At 45.0% G+C, this 13,466-nt stretch overlaps 1 protein-coding gene across 1 annotated transcript in view; it reads right to left on the bottom strand.

Annotated features, from left to right (window-relative positions):
- Positions 1 to 5,331, bottom strand: part of JAK1 (Janus kinase 1) — a 46,404-nt gene extending 41,073 nt beyond the window's left edge. Inside the window, exon 1 of the mRNA XM_086841595.1 lies at positions 5,020 to 5,331. The gene's annotated coding sequence lies outside the window, so the exon portion shown is untranslated. The remainder of the gene's footprint in view (positions 1 to 5,019) is intronic.
- Between the last annotated feature and the right edge of the window lie 8,135 nt (positions 5,332 to 13,466).

Consider the following 13,466-nt stretch of genomic DNA (forward strand, 5'->3'; position numbering starts at 1 on the left):
AAAAAAAAACCTGCTTTGCATTTGTTACCATACTTCAGTAAAATCCAGAGGAGTGCAGAGCCAGGTATTTATGGATGGCAAACACCAGGAAGTTATTTAGACTGTCCAAGTGCCAAGGTTTTTGAGGCTTTACCTTTTGTTTAATGTATCTCTCCAGTGAATATAAAAGTCACCTCTGCCAAATTCAATTCCTGAAAATCTGAGTCCATGCACAAACAAATTAAAAACAAAAATACCTTGATTAATTAAAAAAAAATAAATTAAATTAAAATTAACTTAAAAAATTAGATTAATTTAAAAAACCCAAAAAACCTCTCCCTCCTGTCCCAGTCATGGATTGAGCACTGTCTGCTCCATTTTCCTTGTGTTAAAAAAAAAAATATGGAAGGTTTAGATCTGTCCTTCTCCTGACAAACAAGGTGTTATGGGGTTTTCCCAGGTTTCCTGTGTTGAACAACAATTTTTTCCTGTTCCAAATGACATCAGCCAACATTAGCTCAGTGCCAGCTTCCAGCCAGGAAAACAAAATGGTTTCAAAGATCCCAATAAACTCATTTTGATAGAATATGCACCATATTGAAGGGTTATTATTAAGAGGATCACTAATACAATTTAATATTGCAATATCCTGCTGAACTCCAGCTGGGCTCCCTGATGAACAAGACAGATTCCACTCAGTCTTGGAATAGCTGGAAGAGACAGAAAACACTCAAGGAGCAGTCTAAACAGCACTTGGAGTCCAAAACTGCTGAAAATTTGAACTGTATTCATATTCTGGGGCTTTAAGAAGCCAAAGCCCCTCTCAGATCCATTTATAAACAAGGGAGGAATGTGCAAATTCCCTTTAGGGGTTTTTTTCCTGGAAGGAGGAAGAGCAGTTGTCAGATTTTGTGTTCAAAGGGAATTATGCCTTTGGGAACTGGGGCCAAACTCTTGACTCCTGGTAAATCTCACATGCTTCAAAATTCAGAGAATACTGCATTAAACACTGAATTAATTCCCTTTATTAGCAGAGGCTCCCTTATGCAGCAGACCTGCTTGAAAGGAGCAGCAGTAAAATCTATCCCAAAGCAAAGCAACCAGAAAAATGGATTTATAAGAGCTGAGTTTCCCAAAGTCCCCTTGCAAAGGTTCCTTCTTGGTATTTCCAGAAAACTGCAAGCAGGACCAACAGCAACACCAAACAATTTTAATTTAACAATTTTCCTACTCTCTGCTTATTTCTACCTTACTCTGCAGGTTGGTTTCTCCTCATATAAAAACTCTTTTTTTCCCCCCCACCCAGGCTTTCAGCACTACCTGTCTCCACAGTTTGGGATAATTAAAAAAATCCTCTGCTTTTCCCTCAATCTCCAGTTCTTTTCCTTTATTTCCTAAATTACCTTTTACATCCAAGAGGGGGGGAAAAGGAAATCTAAAATAAGTGAAACAGAATAATTTTATGTGCCAGCAGTTTCAAGGCATAATCCCAAACACATCAGACATGATATTATTAGTCATTAATCATATTAATATCTGTTATCAACCCTCCCACTCTGTGTAAAAGGCATTACTGATATGCAGAGTAACTGCTCCAGACTTTGCTTTTCCATGTTGAGGCTGCTCTCCCAGTTTCCTGTAGCTCAATTTTTCTATCAGTTATGCAATTTATGTTTTATTTATATAAGCAGTTCAAGAAAAAAAAACCAAACTAAAAAACAAAACTCAATAATTACTCCAACCAGCAAAACTGTTTGCAGTTTTATAAATATAGTTTATAAGTTTTATTAAGCCCTTCAGCATGAAGAAAACAGTCAGAGCATGTTCCTTAAAAATCCACCTGTCTGCAACAGGCCAAGACTTTAAAACCACTAAATTGTACTTCCTCCTCTCCACTTTCAGACAACAGAAACTGCAGCCATTTTGCCCAAGAAAACCATCAGAAAACCAAAAAATCACCATTCTTACTCCAGTAGTTTTCAGCATTGTTGCAGTTTCTTGGAAGGATCTATGTAAAACAAGCCCTGGAGCCCCAAAGTGCTGCTAAAGAAATGGAGTGAGAGAACAACCCCCTCCCCTATCCCTTCATGTCCTGCACAGAAACTACAGCAAAAGATGGAAGTGGCAATTTAGCTGCCAAAACCCCCAAAATGCTGATTTTTATTTTTTTGTTAAGGCTCCACTTTCCTTCTTGATGAGGTTCAACCATTTCTGTCTCACCCTGCCAGCAGAGCTGAGCTGTATCAGCCCATGAAGATCTTTATTGCAGGCAGGCTCTCGGCATTAACTGCCTGAATTATGTGCTTGAACTGTAAAAGCCATTTTCTATCAATTTAGCAAGTGTTTGCCATTACCAATACCTGAAACCTAATTGCATTTTAAGTGCTTCAAAGATCTGGAGCAACTCTGAGTGTGTTTACAGGAATAATGCCTGAATTGCAAACTGTTAGCCAGGCTGAAAAAGAACAGGTTTTCACCCAGAAGAAAACATTTTATCATTTTTAATTGCTGTTGGACGCCAGACAAAGCAGGAACCAAGCCCCAGCTCGGTGTTGCCTCCACAATCTGGTTTCTTCAGCTCCTTTCTGGGTCAGAAATTCTCACAACAACCCTTTTCACACCTTGATAAAACCAGTCCTAAGGGTTTGCTTTAATGTGTGAAGGTTTTGGCCTCTCCAAACTATGCCAGCACCTTCCTCTTGATGGAATCAGAGCAGCTCTTTCTGCTGCATTTCACAGCTAACACAAGGATTATCCATCTGGGTGCTGGATTTGGAAGCTCCTTCCTCATTTTGAGCCTCTTCCTCATGCCAGATGAGGCATCAGAAGGTGCCAAGGAACCCGAGGGCTGTTCTGATGGAGAAAAAGGTGTTTCACCTCCAAAATGCAGGGAGCAGGGGGAGGTACGTGGTGGGAAAAAGGTGAAGCTGTCAGGATGATACCTGTGAAAACAGATTTTTCCCCTCCACACAAAAAAGGGAAGCTGATTTCTCTGAATCCTGTCTTTATTTGCAAGACTAAACCACTACAGAAATGTCTGTGTAAACCTCCTGAATTTATAGCACCTGTAAGAACCCTGCCTCACTTCCAGCCCCAAAGAGGGACGACAAAATAATGAAATTAATTTGAAATTGCAGAGTCTGTTTGACCAATGGAAAAATGTGTTTGAAAGGAATATTGATTTTACCCCCTGAGTGGCTGTTCAGGTGAACTTCAGCTTTTTGCTTTGCAGCTGATACAGGTTTTGCTTTTCAAAGTTTTTGCATTAAATATATCTGATTGTTTTTTAACTGAAATTTAACAGCCAGCTTGAACAGACAGAAACAGTTTGACATTTACAGAAGCTACCTCTCAAAAAAAAGGGCCACTTTGCAATTAATTCTGAACTAACCTTGCAGTCTACAGCTTTCCAGGAGTTCACAAACTGAAAAATGATTCCTGTTTCGTGTTTATATTCTTGTTCAAGTTTAAACCCACCCTGGCTTTTCACCTCACCCTCCCCGAAGGCCGGAGACCCAACTGAGCCACCTGGCTTTGGGAGGGCCTTGCAGATACTGTGACACTTAGATAAGCAACATATTTAACAACTGAATCACTAAAAATATACTAACAAAACGATTTGTAACATCTGCCTGCCATGACAAACTTTTAGCATCTCCAGCCTGACGGGTTTGCTGGCTCAGCTGGGACAGCACGTCCTGAGCTGGCCCCGCATTTCAAAGCACCTGTCTTGGTATCACCTAACACAGACCCAGATCAAGGTGCAGCTTCCTGTGTGTTTTAAAAACAAGTGCCAGGAGGAAATGCCTCCCAGTCCCCTTATAAGGGCAAAACTGAACTTAACACCGAGCTCCAGCACCCGAATAAAGCAGTACCAAAGTACATCCACTCCGCTCGGAAATAATTCTGCAGAGAATCTTTCCCAAGCAAAGCTGGGTTCATTGGAGTTTAGTTTTGAATTATTTCCATTTGCCTCCCCCAAAAGAGAAAGCCCAGAGTTTTCTTGCGCTGCTCTTAGCATTCTAGACATGCCTCAAAATATGACTTTTCATGGTTGATCCCTTGGAACATCTCCTGAGGATCCCTCTGCATCCTCCAGAGCACAGGGACAGCGCCTGTTTGAACAGAGCTGGATCCATCCTCTCCTGGCCACACCGAGCCACTGCTGAGTTGTCTTTCTACCCTCAGTCTCCATTGTTAGCAGCAGGCTCGATGTGCTTCAGACTCATCCTGGTTCTCCTCATACATGGATTTTAACAATCCAAATTCAACGCCATTAAAGAATCAGATTGGTGTGGTTTGGGAGAGACCTTAAAGATCGGTTTAGTTGTGACTCCCTGCCATTATCCAACACAGCAATTATCTTCTCTCTCACACACACAGAGCAGAATTATGTTTTAGGCGAGGTGTACAGCCGGTACACCTTGCCTGCTGCCAGGTTCCCTGCTCCGCATCCCTGCGTGTCCTTGGGGGTGATGGATACCCAGCCTCAGGTGACCCACAGCTGTCCCTTCCTCCCGTGGGGGAAGGAGCAAAGGGGATGACAGATGTCCCAAAGTGTCCCTGTGGCGTACGGAGGAAGGGCTGCCAGACCGACAGCCGGACACCATCAGCTGTCCCAAGCCCGGCGCTTGGCCGGGAGTGGAAGGCAGCGGGATTTCCCCGGCACAGAGAGCGCACGGGGCTCCGCTCTCACCCACGGCCTCCGGGGGGTTTTAACTCCTCCAAACCCACCGGCGGCCAGAACCGGAGCTCTTTCATTGCTGTTCGTCCTGCCGCCGACCCGAAACGTGGCTCTGACAAACCTGCCGTGCCCGCACCCCCGCCTTAGGGGCACCAGAGCACCGGGGGCAGCTCTATCCGCACCCTCTCGGACCGAGGGGACCCCGCGGCTCCTCTCGGCTCAGGTGAGCACGGCGGTTCCTCTCCCGGGCCCTCAGGCACCGGCAGAGCCCCACGCCGCCCCCGCGGAGCCTCCCCTGGAGAGGCGCCCGCCGCCCGCGCCGCCCTCCCCGGCTCCCCCCGGCCGGCCCCACTCACCGCTGCCGTGGCGCCCGGAGGGGCGGCCCGGGGCGCTCGGAGCGGGCCGGGCGGTGCTCCCTGTGGGCTCGGAGCAGCCCGGGCCGGGCGGTGCTCGGTGTGGGGCAGCCCGGGCCGGGCGGTGCTCCCTGTGGGCTCGGAGCAGCCCGGGCCGGGCGGTGCTCGGTGCTCGCTGTGGGCTCGGGGCCGGGCGGTGCTCGGTGCTCGCTGTGGGCTCGAAGCAGCCCGGGCCGGGCGGTGCTCGGTGCTCGCTGTGGGCTCTGAGCAGCCCGGGCCGGGAGCGGGGCAGCGCGGGCACGGCCCGCAGCGCTCGGAGGGCGGCGGTCCCGGCTCGGCGGAGGCCGCAGCGGAGCATGCGCAGGGCCGGGCCCGCCCCGGGGAGGCGCCTGGGCCCGGCCGGGCCCGGCTGAGGCACCGAGGGGGGCGGCGGGGTGCGATAGAACCGACCCGTGTGTGGGAACGGCCCCTTCCAACACCGACCGTGCCACGGTTCTGCGGTCACCTCTGTCACCGCTCGACAGTGCCGGAGTTGCGGGCTCTTCCCCACCCCAGCGCCTGTCATCTCCACAGAGGTGACATGCTTGTCATGGTGCTGTTTGAGCTAGAGAATCCCAGAATAACTGAGCTTGGAAAAGCCCTCCGAGCCCATCGAGTCCAAGCAGTGCCCAGTGCCACCCAGTCAGCCAGGCCAGAGCACTGAGCACCACATCCAGGCCTTCCTTGGACACCCGCAGGGATGGGCACTCCAAACCTCCTTGCACTGCTCCTTCCAAGGCCTGACCACCCTTTCCACGGAAAAATTCCTCCTGATGTCCAACCTAAACCAGTCCTGGCACACATTAAGACCATGTCCTCTTGTCCTATTGCTGGTCACAGAAGAAGCCAACCCCCACCTGGCTCCAACCTCCTGCCAGGTGTGTTTGGATCATCATTTACAAACCCACATCCTCATTTCCATTCTCACGCTGGTGTAAACAACTCGATGAAATGAGATGCTCACAATCCTCCCATCTACACAGAAAAGAAACCGGTTTCTTCACTGCGGTTTCAAACTCTTGTCAAAGTCACAGGAAATGGCACAAGTGGAAGTAAAATGAGCGAAAAAATGATTCAGTTTAATGAAATCATTGGGCCCTGCTTCCCACACACCACACGTATCTGGCATTTTCCTCTGTCAGAAGAGTAAATCTACTGCTGCTTTTTGGGCGAATTGTCCTAAAAGATGAGTAGGTCATTAAAAACCCCATTCTGATAAAAGTTTCCCCTCCATGTAACTCAGACTAAGCACACTGACATAATTTTATCGTGGTTTTCTCACGTGCGGCAGCACAGGGTGTGAAAGGCCCCTCGCTGTTCTGAAGTGTTTGAACACCACTGCAGCTGCTCTGCCCCAGCTCATCTGCCTTGTGCCTCAGCAATCCCCAATTTTTACCCTTTTATTTCCTGGGAAATCGACCTGCGAGCAGCTTGGAGCCAGGTGCTGATGGCCTGGGAATGCACATGTCTAGGTGGTTGTAATTAATAAACTAAAGGAATAATCATTGATTCCATTTTCCTCCTCTCCCAAGAGGAATCAAGGCAGTCTTCTCTTCCCCACAGCTGTCAGGGAACCTGCAGGGTGTAATTTGGATTATTTTGCACCACATTAACCTTTTCCCTCTGCTACATGCCCACTGGGTCTGGATTAACCACGCACTGTGGGAAAGCACTGGAGCCTCACCCTGTTTCCACCACTTTGGTAATCTCAAGATTAGAAAAGAGCCCGAGGCTGGAAGAAAAGAGGTTAAACAGTGCAAACCATGGAAGGGTCTGGATTGGAAGGGATGTTAAAAATCATCTAATTTCACACCCTGCCACTTTCCACTATCCCATGCTGCTCCAAGCCTGTCCAACCTGGCCTTGGACAGCCACAGCTTCTCTGGGCACCAATGCCTCCCTCACAGGGAAGGATTTTCCCCTAACATCTAAGTCTGGATGTCCCATGGTTCCCAGGCCTGACCTCTTCTTGTTCCCTTTTCCCCACATTTCACCTGCAGGAACTGCACCCAACAATTCTCTTCTCACCAGCCCTTTCCATGGCTTTGCCTTGATAAGGATAAAATCAGTTTTCTTGGTGGCTTTTCATGCTGAAACACCAGATCTGTGTTATTTATGCCTTACAGGAAGGACTTGTTTCTCAGCACAGCAACTGATGCTGCAAAGACCCTTAAATCCTGGAGCTGCCCAGCCCAGCCCAGCCGAGGTTGTGACCAAGGATTGCATAAGGGGCTTAGCCTGGGGCTGCTCATGGGGCAGAGCAGCTTTACCTCTCCTCCCTCTAAATCCAGAGCCCAGGACCACGTCCAGGAGTGACCCAGGCTCCCAAAGGCCACGTCCTTTAGCCAGAATTAAATTCTCACTTTAAAATAAAACCCCAAGGGCTGAACTGCTCTGGCACTTGGATTTCACTGAAATTGTGTGTTCAGTCTCCCAGTTCTGCCTGCCACATGAGCTTTTGCCTTCTTTTCCTTGATTCTGGCACTGCTGGTTTCTGCTGCTTGTTCTGTGACATGAAACTGGGATCAAATCAACTTCTAAAAATTCCTTCAAGAACTATGTTAATAACAGGGGGAGATTTCCAAAATATACCCAGAATTGTCTGTGTTCACCACAACATTCCAGCCTATGGGAAGGATGTAATTTTGTATTAAAACTCTTAAAGTGGTTTTCTCTGAGGAATTAATCATCTGTATTTGTGGCTGACTTTGTTTTTTGCTTAGAAAGAGAACAGGCTTGCAAAGAGCTGCAGAAAAGTAAATAAATAAAAATAAATATTTTTTTTTCCCCCTCTAAGTACGTGACACATTATTTTGTATCTTGCATCCTTCCTTATTTTGCTCATTCCGGGATGCACTGATATTCTCCACCAAAAATATAAAAGACAAAATACAGAAGATGAGATCTGTCTGTCTTGGGATTTATGTTAAAAATCAAACTAAATTCCAACAAATTTCCTCTTGCAGCCTTTTTCAAAGAAGAGATAGGGATGGATGTACAGATGATTCCTTTCTTGTCCACTCTGCAGTTTGATTTCCACTCTACTTTAAACAGTTTAAATGTTTTAAAAGCTTTATTTTTTTTTTTTCATTGTATTTCAAGGCACAATGAGGGGCATACGGTAAAGTGCTTTAAATCACTGATGGCATCAGCTTGGGATTGACAGGACTTTTATATAAAGGTGATTTAACACTCTCTAAGTGGTTCCAGTTTGTCATTGATTTGTTCCTGGCAGTAACTCTGGGGTCTGGTTCTCCTCACTCATATCAGCAAAATTCAGGAGGGTGCAATGAAGTCAGAGGCGCTGGGAGATGAGTAAAAGGAGATGTAAAATTCCTTAACCTGTAGTAGGATTTGAAAACAATCTGAGAACAACTCTGCAGAGTGCTGTTGTAACTGGAAATAATTTTATAAATTATATTTTTGTTTCTGTCTGGGCTGGAGGATGGGGAGCAGCCAGGAGGAGCAGGAAGGAGGGGGTCACCCAACCAAAGCCTGGGAGCTCCAAGGCTCCAAGGATAAAATACCCAGCCAAGTGCACGAGTTCTTTACATCTGATCTGTCACCGAATTTATCTTCAGCTTCCTGTGCTCAGGGAACATGCGTGAAACCCCGCTGGTGACACCGATTTCAGAGGGCTCTGCTTGGAAAAGCAAGTGAGAGAGTTTATTTTGAGACACGGGGAAGGTGTGAATTGATTCTGAGTAATTAACTACTTCTAAAGATGGTGCTCAATCTTTTTATTTAAAGCTATTAATCTAGGTTTGGGGAAGGAGAGCTACTTCATGTGGGTAGTCCAACAAAAAAAAAAAAAAGATTAGATTTTGTGCAGCCCTGGTTCCGAGGGTGCCAGAGCTGGGCTGCAGGGGGATTTCCTGGGCAGGGCTGGAGCCAGCTGCCAGGGCTGTGTGTGGGAGGCAGAACAGGAGCTCAATTCCCGACTTTCCTGGCCGGGGGGATGGAATTCACTCACTTTGCTCCAAGCTGGGGAGTGTGAAGATGCTGCTGCCGTGTCTCAGCCCTGCAGCGGGCGTGTTCATGTCGCTGCTTGCCTTCACCGCCTGCTTTTTCCCGTTGCCATCTTTCTGGTTCTTCATTGTTCTTACACCAAACCAAACCAACTTTTATTTTCATTTCCCCCTGCCAGATTTCTCTGCTGAAAAATATCCCTTCTGTTGCTTTGCTGGGAAGCAGAAACTGGGTTTGTGTCGAGCTCTAGAGCGGTTGCAAAGGGGAAAGATGGTGATGGTGGCCAGCTCCAAACCTCACTTCTGGCTCCCCCTCCCCTTGATAGTAAAAGGTTCTAAAATCTTAGAAAATTCGGAGACTTAGAAAGAAAGTTAGGTTTGGAAAGCCCTGGGAAAAGTAGGCCCTGAGAAATGTTAGGCCTTGTGCTTGCTAAAGATCAGGTGAAACTGCACCTGTGTGGTCAGTATATGACAAATGATACAATTGTTAGATGGGATTAGATATAATTATTGTTTAAAGAACATGAGAAACAATGTTAGGGGGCTGGGGGGATCATGAGAAACCCATGCTTGGGTAAAAACAATGCTTACAATTAAGTTTAATAATGAATATGTAAGCTGTATAACGATAGAGTATAAAACATGTTCAAGTCAAAACCAAATTGGGTCAGATTTGGGTCTGTGTACCCCTGACACCCAGAGCTCTTAATAAAGCACCTGCATATAATCATTTGTGATTATGTGTGTTCCTGAATGCTAACACCCTGAACTCATTCCACTATGGATGCTGTGAGCACAGGCAGGGAGCACAGTGCCTGTGGAAAAGCAGGCTGCATAACTTTCTCAGTCTGGCCTGGGAAATCATAAGGAGGAATTAAAAGAATCCTCAGAGACAGAAGACAGCCTTGCAGGTGCTGTTTGTCAGTTGTTTTCTTGCAAGAGAAGGTTGAGGGGTGGTGTACCCCACTGACCAATGATGGTGATGTCTTAGTTCACTGACCAATAAAATTTTACCTTTTACACATTGTTCTATAAAAGAAGATCTGAGGTAATAAACCTCCTTCTCCTGTTCAACTCACAAGAGAGTCCGTGTCGTGCTTCTTGCCGTTCCCAATAGCGCGACACAACTTCTGGCTCCCCTGAACCCCGACTCATCCCCCCAGCACGTTTTTATTGTGCTTTGAGCAGCTGAATAAAACCCATCCAGACAAATCAATACTGCCCAGAAGCTCAAATGCATTTTCTGGAGCTCATGCACTTCCCAGCACAGCCCCTTGCAGAAGGATGAGCTCACAGGTAGGCAGTCTCTGCATGGCTGCCTGCCAAACACCAGCGGGGCTAGACAGTGCTCCTGCTCACACTGACTCCACATCCACGGGGATTTATGGATGTGTATGGATGGGGTTTTTCTGGGAGAGATGTATATATATATCCCAGAAAAATCTCTGTGTGCAACAGCTGGGTTTTATAAGGATGAGTTCAGCGCTTCCTGGAACTGGAGTGTGCTGGTGGGGAGCACAGAGCGGAGCATGGACCTCAACCAGAGCAATAATTCAATATCTTTGAGAAAGATATATATCCCAGAATAGAGAAAAAACATATTAAAGATATTAAATTTTAATATTTAATAATATATTAATATAGAAATATATTATATATTATATATTATATATTATATATTATATATTATATATTATATATTATATATTATATATTATATATTATATATTATATATTATATATTATATATTATATATTATATATTATATAATATATAACATATAACATATAATATATATTATATCTTATTCTACCGTCTATATTCTATATTATACATTCTACATTCTATATTATACATTCTATATTATATATTTATATTATATACTATATAAAATGTACATTTATATATTTTATTTTTAATTTATTAAATATATTAAATTATCCCAGAATATATATATTAAATATCTTTGAGATACATATATGTCCCAGAATATATATTAAATATATTAAATGCTAATATTTTAATAATATATTAATATTTAAATATACAATATATTATATATAAAAATTCTATTTTAAAATTAATTTATTTAAAATATTAAATGATCCCAGAATATATACATTAAATATCTTTGAGATATATATGTCCCATATATAATATATATATTAAATATATATATTTAATTAATAAATATATTAAATTTTACTATTTAATAATATATTAATATTTAAATATATAATATATTAGAGATTATATATAAAATTTATACTTACAAATTTTAATTTTAGTTTATTTAAAATATTAAATTGTCCCAGAATAAATATATTAAGTATCTTTGACATATATATATATATATATATATCCCAGAAAAAGCTCTGTGTGCTTTTTTTAAAAGCTGGGTTTTATAAGGATGAGTTTAGCACTTCCTGGAACTGGAGTGTGCTGGTGGGGAGCACAGGGCGGAGCAGGGACCTCAACCAGAGCAATAATTCAATATCTTTGGATGGGAAATGGCACATTTCTCACCAGAATGATACAATATTGATCACGCCCCTCTCTGTCCACACACCCCAGACCTCGTGTACAGGCTGGGGCATTTCTCAGGTCATGCCCAGCACTGTCCCTGTCCCATTCAGGGGGACACAAGTGACACAGAGCACGTAACATTTCTAAAATCTTTAATGCTTGGACACACTCCAAAGCTCCCTCTGCTGCTGCTGCTATCCTCAGGTGAGCTTTTGGAAATTGCAATTCCTCACTCTGGGTTATAAAGCAGCGTTTCCAGCTGGGGTTTGCCATATTCCCCTTCACTCTGTTACAAGGAGATTGGGAATTAAGGTTCTGTTTCCAGGAAGGTGTTGTTCATAATGGCACAGAGGGCTCAGAAATCCAGGCAGGATGGCAAACAACCTCCAAATCTGCTGCAAAGTGAAGGGTTTTTCTCCCATTAAGGATGAGCCGAGTGCCTCAGTGCTGCTTAAATGGAATCAGCAGGAACACGTGGGAAGGGAAAAATGGAAAGCGTCAGGGATCTTAGAGACAGAGAAATGAGATGTTCTGACTGGTCTCTGTCACCCTGGGCTGCCTTTACACGGCACAGTCCACATTAAGAGAACTGTCACAGTTGAACATGGGTGTCAAACCTACTGAGAACATCCAGACTGCAAGACAAAATCAGCTGGAGACAGCTGATGTGACCATTCCAGCCCACAAAACCTGCGGAGGCGAGGAGCAGGGTAGGAATTTTCTCCCATCTCTCTGTTTTCTTATTTCCTCTTACATTTCAGGCAGTTTTTAAGAGACTGTGACATTTCCTTTAACATAGCTGGGTTCAAGGGGTGAAGAAGTGAGAAGTCCACAGCCTAAGAAGGAGCTAAACAGACCCTGCTTCTCCAGTAATTTTCAGATAAAACCACCATGAGTTTTCCTTTAATGGGGCTGTAAACACAACTGCAGAAGCCTGGCACGTTTACATCCAAAATGAATTAGATTTCATTAGCAATAAACTTCTGGAAGTTTTCATTTCCAGTCCCCTGGATACCCTTCAAACCAGGAAGCAGCAAGGCTTTGGAGGCTGGAGATGTGGACGTTCTGCACAGGGAGATTTTGCTCCTTGAGCAACCACGTGACATTTTTATCACTCTGGGAATGTGAGCACAGGGGTTTGAGGGAACTGCCTGAACGTGGGACACACCAAATCAGGAAATCCTCGTGGAGCTTCTCATGTTCTCTCTGTGATTTGTGTCCATCTCATCCAGCACAGCCATGGGAGAGGGACTGACTCCTCTTCATCCATTCCCTCTGGAGGAATCGCTCCTGCTCAAACACTGTCACCTTTTTGTGTGTTCTCAGAAAGTCATGAAGTCTTTATTTTAAAAAAGCAGGAGGTGAGATTCCCAGCATGGAAAACAGCTCTCCCTGTACCAGTTAAAGCAGTGATGCTCACTGACCTCCCCAGCTCCTGTACCAGCCCTTTCTCTTTGCCACCACCAGCCCAAACCTGCCTGTGCTGGTGCTTTCTGTGCAGCCCTCAACTCAAAGCCTTGAACTTTGCAGCACCCTCAGCCCCAGGCTGGTCCCAGCAGCAGGGCTGAGAGCCATGGATGGGGTCCACAGCTCCACTGAGCATCCACCAGGAATCGTTTGCTCTCTGCCAGTTTTATTTTTAGGCAGGAGGAATCTGAGGGTTGTACCAATGTTTAAACACGAGTCTCTCCTGAATTATTCAGTGTATTCTGACTGCTCCTGGAGTTAATTCAAAGGGAGGGCAATCGATGGAGCTCTGCCATTCACTGTGGAGAGGAGGTGGCAGAGGGAGCACCAACAACCCCTTGCCCTCTCCAGCCCTCCTGCCCCACAGGCTCCAGCTCTGGGCTCCCCTGGCACTGCTGTCCAGCACCAAATCTGAGCAAATTTGCCTTAATTTAAAGTGACCCTGTGCA

The sequence above is a fragment of the Cyanistes caeruleus genome, chromosome 9 (assembly GCF_971803275.1).
Source record: "Cyanistes caeruleus chromosome 9, bCyaCae1.hap1.1, whole genome shotgun sequence".
Taxonomy (NCBI): domain Eukaryota; kingdom Metazoa; phylum Chordata; class Aves; order Passeriformes; family Paridae; genus Cyanistes; species Cyanistes caeruleus.